The sequence below is a fragment of the Mus caroli genome, unplaced genomic scaffold (assembly GCF_978045245.1).
Source record: "Mus caroli unplaced genomic scaffold, Mus_caroli_1 scaffold_5, whole genome shotgun sequence".
Taxonomy (NCBI): domain Eukaryota; kingdom Metazoa; phylum Chordata; class Mammalia; order Rodentia; family Muridae; genus Mus; species Mus caroli.
The window spans coordinates 108,177,652-108,184,068 of NW_028227260.1; positions in this window are offsets into that span (position 1 = coordinate 108,177,652).

Consider the following 6,417-nt stretch of genomic DNA (forward strand, 5'->3'; position numbering starts at 1 on the left):
TGACAGAAGCCACTATTACAGTGATGTCAGGGCACGTCTCATTTTCTAGTTCAAATCCTTGTTCATGCTGTTTGCTAAGTACTTGTTCCCTGTGACAGCTTTCAGCCAAACAGAACACACTGAATACTGCATTCCAATCCACTCTGTCCTGCTGGGCTCTGAGGAAAACAATCTCTTCCAACTCCATCACGTGAACTTTTCACAAGGAACAATCCCCCTCAGACAATTCCATTCAGACATACTATCCGTGAAACTGGGCCTTGGGAAGAGGTGACATCACAGACTTTCCCCTCTGGCCAGGGTCATGACCACCAAAGTTGTATTTAAGAGGCTCCCACATGGTTTGGCACATGATTTTCTTAACAATTTAACATTTCCCCCAATGCTCCCATACGCTTCCAATTTAAGATAGTCACACTTAAATACAAAATTGGGTTCTGGTGTCAAGAAAGCCAGGGATTTCAAGAAGAATGAGAAAATTGCAGCCTGGGTAGGAGGATAAATGTAAGACATAATACACATAACACGTGCCATATGTGGGGTTTTGGAGTGGGGTATTAGAAGGCATAAAATCAGAAAGTATTTCATCAACCAAGAGGCTGGATTGTTACAGCGGTGCTAGGGATGTGTTTGCCTAGCATAGGAGAGGTCCTGGGTTCTAGCCCCTAGCACCATGAAAAAACACTATACAATGTTCAAAAATAATCTTTATTTAAATCAATAAAATCTTTGAAAAAATATCTGCAGCCAGGGTTTGGAAGTGAGGGCTTTGGAAGCAGCGGGAAGATTATTCCTCTGAGCTGGACAGCCAATTTGCCTCTAATTAGGCTACAATAGGAACAGAGCAGAAACCCCACTGCATTCTGAGGAATTTGCAGCTGTCTACAGAAAGGCCTGCCTAGCAGCTACTGAAGAAGAGTTTGGATCCATCTCAAAGCTCTTTAAGTGAAGAAAGCAGCTTATTTATCAGGGTGCTTTCCGAACCAGTTCTTCCCAGAGTTGGAGCCTGTGAAACTGCCAACCTCCAAGTCTCCCTTTTTGTGCACTGAATCTCAACATCTATCTGGCTACAAAAAATATACTCTGACTTAGCATTTTTGGAAAATAGAGTAACTGAACCATTTTTGGCTGTACTCTGCATAGTAGCTATGTCTAACCTGCAGCCCGAGGGTAGCATGCACCCCAAGGTAGACATGAATGTGGCTCAGCAGAAAAATCATAAGCTTTCTTAAAACATTATGAGATTAGTAAATAGATCATGTAGTGTTTTGTTAAAACAAAACAAAATGACGACAACAAAAAGCATGTTGTGCCACAATCTCAAAACACTGAACATGCCTACAGCTTTTTCCCCTTATTCTTGTCCTAGTGTAGAAAATGGAATCAAAAGAAAGAGGGATGCACAGTGTACACATGTTCCCGACCTCCATGTAGACATACCACAGCCACCTACCTAAGCAGTTTCCTACCTTTGAATAATTGTACCTTGGCAGTCCTTACTACAAGGATCTTGTAGAGTTAAACTGATTATATACCACTGCCTGCCTAATGACATCATAGGTTAGAGTGCAGAGTTGCAGGGGATCTAAAAGATCATTTAGCACAACCAGTGACTGTTTTATATACCAATCAAAAAGGGGCTTACTCAAGGTCAGGTAGTTACTGGGGAAATCAAGGGTTAATGTAGGTACCTTGTTCTTGCATCAAAGCCAACACGTGGTAATCATATATCTAATTAGAACGGTCAATAACCTATTTGCTCTAGTTCTTTGGGGAAGCATATGTAGTGTGCTAAAGAATAAAACTGTTCCTCTGAAGGAATGTTTTGAGCTTTGTTTCCTCTAATATTACTTTGTGGCAAACCTTCTTTTTCATTAAAAACATAAATGTATAGCATAATACTGATTATGCTTTGTCAAGCTACATATGAAATCGTAGGGTTTTCATATACATCCCCAGGGAACTGAGCACCTTGAAACAAGAGTGAATAATTTATAGTTCAATGCATAAAACTGCAAACTTACATAATGATGACCCCCCCAAAGTGAAGATATATGAGAGAGAGAGAGAGAGAGAGAGAGAGAGAGAGAGAGAGAGAGAGAGAGAGAATGAATGAATATTCCATCCTGACATAGAAGGGCAAGAAAGGTGCCCGGACCCTGTAGAACAAGGATGAGTTGAATAGACAGGGATGGAGGCATCCCAGTTCAGGTCAGAAGGATCTGGCCACAATGATGATTTTTTAAAAACGTAGACTGGGAACTTCAAGTGGTCTGTCTCGGTTAGTAGCTGGATTTGCCATCGTGCTGATAAGGTGGTGACATGCTCCATGAGTGAAAATATCAGTGCCCCCTAAAGAAATATGACAGAGTCCCAAGATAGTGACTTCACATCACAAATTCCTCATCTGCATCTCACCCTCAACGTGTGAATTTAAAAGGCCACACACAATATAACCAAGAGAGGGACAGTGAAGGGAGCAACAGAATTTACCAAAAAGTGATTTTGGGACTCTAGGTGAGATTGGCTGCAGCATTTGTGAAATGAATAGTTGATTCTGCCAAGGATGGGGTCTTCCACTGTTACTTGAAGATCAAATGTAAATGTTCGGGGACTGCCAGACAAAGGTCTGAGTACCTACTCCACTGCCTGATAAGAGCCACAGAGATCTAATTGCAATGTTTTCAAACTAGCAGTTGGTTTGTGATTGTTATGTGAGAGTGGAGGTTTAAAGACCTAGAGGTTAGGAAACAAGTATTCTCTTGGGCTTCTATATAAAAAAAAATCGGAAATTGGGGAATTCTATATGTAAAGAGCTGTCTTTGTTGTTTTATGAGACAGGGTCTTACTATGTAGTCCTAAGTAGCCTGGACTATGGATCAGGCTGGCCTCGAACTTAATCTCAAAAAGATCCACATGTCTCTGATTCCTGAGGGCTGGGATTAAAGACATATGCCACTACACATAGTTTACATACTTAATTTATACTTGAAGCTAGAAAGAAAAAGTACAAAGTATGCAACGTGACTAGAAAGATGCTATCTATAAACAGGTAGATTCTCTTCAGACACACAGAAAGTTTTCCTACAATGATCAATTTAAAATGAGCTCCTTGACTGAAGAAAGGCTACCCAGAGACTGCCCCACCTGGGGATCCATCCCATATACAGTTACCAAACCTAGACACTATTGTGGATGCCAACAAGTGCTTGCTGACAGGAGCCTGATATAGCTGTCTCCTGAGGGGCTCTGCCAGTGCCTGACAAATACAGAGGTGGAGGCTTGCAGCCAACCATTGGACTGAGCAGGGGGTCAATGATGGAGGAGTTGGAGAAAGGACTGAAGGAGCTGAGGGGGTTTGCAGCCCCATAGGGGTCTGCAACAGAGTCAACCAGCCAGACCCCCACCCAGATTCCTCCCAGACACTGGACCACCAACCAAAGAGTACACATGGAGGGACCCATGGCTCAGGCTGCATATGTGGCACAGGATGGCCTTGTTGGATATCAATCAGTGGGAGGAACAGCCCTTGGGCCTGAGGGTTTCGATGCCTCAGTGTAGGCAGAAAGGCAGGAGTGGGTGTGTGGGTGGGGGAGCACCCTCACAGAGGCAGGGGGATGGGATCAGCAGTTTCCGAAGGGGAGACTTGGAAAGGGGAAAACATCTGAAATGTAAATAAAGAAAATATCCAATAAAAAAGAAAAAAAAATATGAGCTCCTTTAATCAATCACATATCTTGGGATCAGACTTCATGTTTCATACTTACAGATCCCTTCCTGAAAAGAGGTAGTTTTAGCGGACCCTCTCATTGACATTTGTAAGTCAGCTGGAGAGTGGCTTTGAAATGGCCAAATTCAAGATAAATAATCTTGCTCTTCCCCTCCCTCCCTTTCTTCCTTCCTTCCTCTCTTCTCCTCTCCCCTCCCCCCCCCGGAGTTGGTCATAGGACAAAAAGCTTACTCTCATCACTGCAAATGAAGGTAAAGGCACAAAATGGGTAATCATGTAAGAATAAGTGCATGGACATCAAGCACCTTTCTGAGGGAAGGCCCTTTGTCATACCTGGATTGAGCTGATGGCTCTAGTCATCTGCTTCTGTAAAATTTATGCGTTATGTGTCCATATGAATCAGACACTGTACTGCTCGTTCAGGATTACCAAAATAAACAAGACAAACAAAATACCTGCTCTCGTAATGGCATACGGTATTCCAACCCACACACCCATATACCTATTAAAATTACAGTTGTTTCTTAGTTAAATCTGTGCCCAGAATGCCTCAGTGATTCCACCAGAAGAGTATCCTCAAGCAGTAGAAACAAAGAGAGAAAAAAAAAAAATCAAGGGGGAGTCCATTTATATATCTTCAGAAAGAGATGCAGCTGGAACTGCAGAATGCCTTTTAGGCTTGAAGAAGCATCACAGAATCTTACTTGATGTGCTTTCTATCTTGTGTGGTTTGGAAGAGTTGTGTGAACAAAGGCTTCCTAAAGAAAATCTTATCAGAGAGTCCATCGCCCCAGTCTGGGTTAAGCAAAGGTCAATAGCCCCAGACAAGAACATCTTGTAAGATGCTGAGCTGCCTCCACTCTGGTGGCTTGCTTCTGGACAGCAGGACACCTGCCAAAGCCAAACTTCCCAAAGTACTACTTGGATAGTGGTACTTGGATAGTACTGCTTGGATCCAGATAGAATCTATGAATAGTCATTTGAGACCTCCTAAACTTTGGCCCCACCTCTCTTACCCAATATACTCAAATGGTACTCGATAATCTTCCAAAGAAGGTTTGCCTACTACTCACTTTTCTGGACCCAGTTTAAATCCACCTTTTCCCAGAAGCTGTGGTTCTACCAGAAAGAACTTCTTCTGAGCTCTACACAGCTTTCTCCTGTGCTCTTCCCAAACTAGAAGTCCCTGCTTGGGTACATATTTTATCATCCGAGGCAGCATCAACTCTTTGAGGATAAGGATTATTTTTACGGTTTATATCTCTTCTCAGGATCTAAGACAGTCCCTCAGGGTTTTCACAATGCAATACCAAGTTGGTTTTTTGCTTCTTTTTTCTATCAAGGAATTCAGTTCATAGTCTTGTATTCTTTTAACATATCAGTCAACTATAAATTTTATCCAAAGTCATATTAATGAAGCGGGAACAAATTCGATGTGAACTTAGAGGCAAGGTGCCTTTACTAAACCTGTAATGCTTTATTCACAGTCTTTGGAAGACTCTGGAGGAGATGTGGGGTTTTTTCATGTCCTTCTACTCCTTCCATAATTTCCCTCCCACCACCTCCACCATACCAGCTGTACTGTATCATCACCCCCTCTCAATCAAAACCACATTAGCCTTTTAGATACCCTAGGACCTTTACTTCCATAGTCTTTCTGCACTTGCCCCCTCCCCATATTCTTTCAGGGTACTAGCCCCTGGTTGCAAAGTGTGGTCCTCGGGCAATTTCAGGAACTCTAAGGATGCTGTAGTACTTATTCAGAGTGATGGTCCTAAGTCATGAGTGCCACATATTTACAATTAATACACACACTGTGATATTTAGGGAAGTTTAAACTACATAACAGTAATCTTCAGCTCAAGTAGAATACCAGGGTTTTATTTGCTGATTCCTATGCTTATTTTGTTGCCTTTGCTAAAATAAGTATGGACTTCAATATCTGACCGACTTGTCTTTGTAGAGGGAAAACACTCAGTGAGCTCAGCACTGCTGTGGACACTAGAAATTGGGACTTCATCTGCTATTTGAAATGACCCTAGCAGACACGTAGTTCTATTTACTTAAGAAAAACTGGGGCTAGTGGGTATTAACAGACTTGTTCAAAATCGTCCAGTTACGTTGTGGAGCTAGGGTTCTATTGGTCCTTTCAGTAGAACAATACCATGATTATGCCATGGTGTTCCCTTAAAGAAAGCCCAGCTCATTCTAATTTGTCTGCTACTTTAAAACTGAGTCCACTAATATGTAACCGTAGAGAAACATTTTACATTCCTAAGCAGAAGGCCACCAAGGCCACCACCTTATTTGCATTCCTTGTCTTAAGGTGAGCTGACTTAGTCCATCACTTATTACTAGCCCAATCACTATGGCATCTATTCGCATCACCATCACCCGAAGCAACTTTTCCAATGCGAGTAACAACCTAAAATATATTAACTCCATGGTTTCTTCCCAGAAATTGGATGCATGGTATAGTGGGGTAAACCCAGATGTCTAATCTTACATTTTGGTACAATGGATATGAATTGGCAAAGACTATCACAGCAAGCAAACAAACAAGAAGAATAAAAATTTTTCCAAAAGCAAATAAATATCTATGTATTTCCCCTTTAAGAATTTTAAAATAAGGTCACATTTATTCATTCAACAAACATTTATTGAGCACCAACAACTGTACTCGGTGC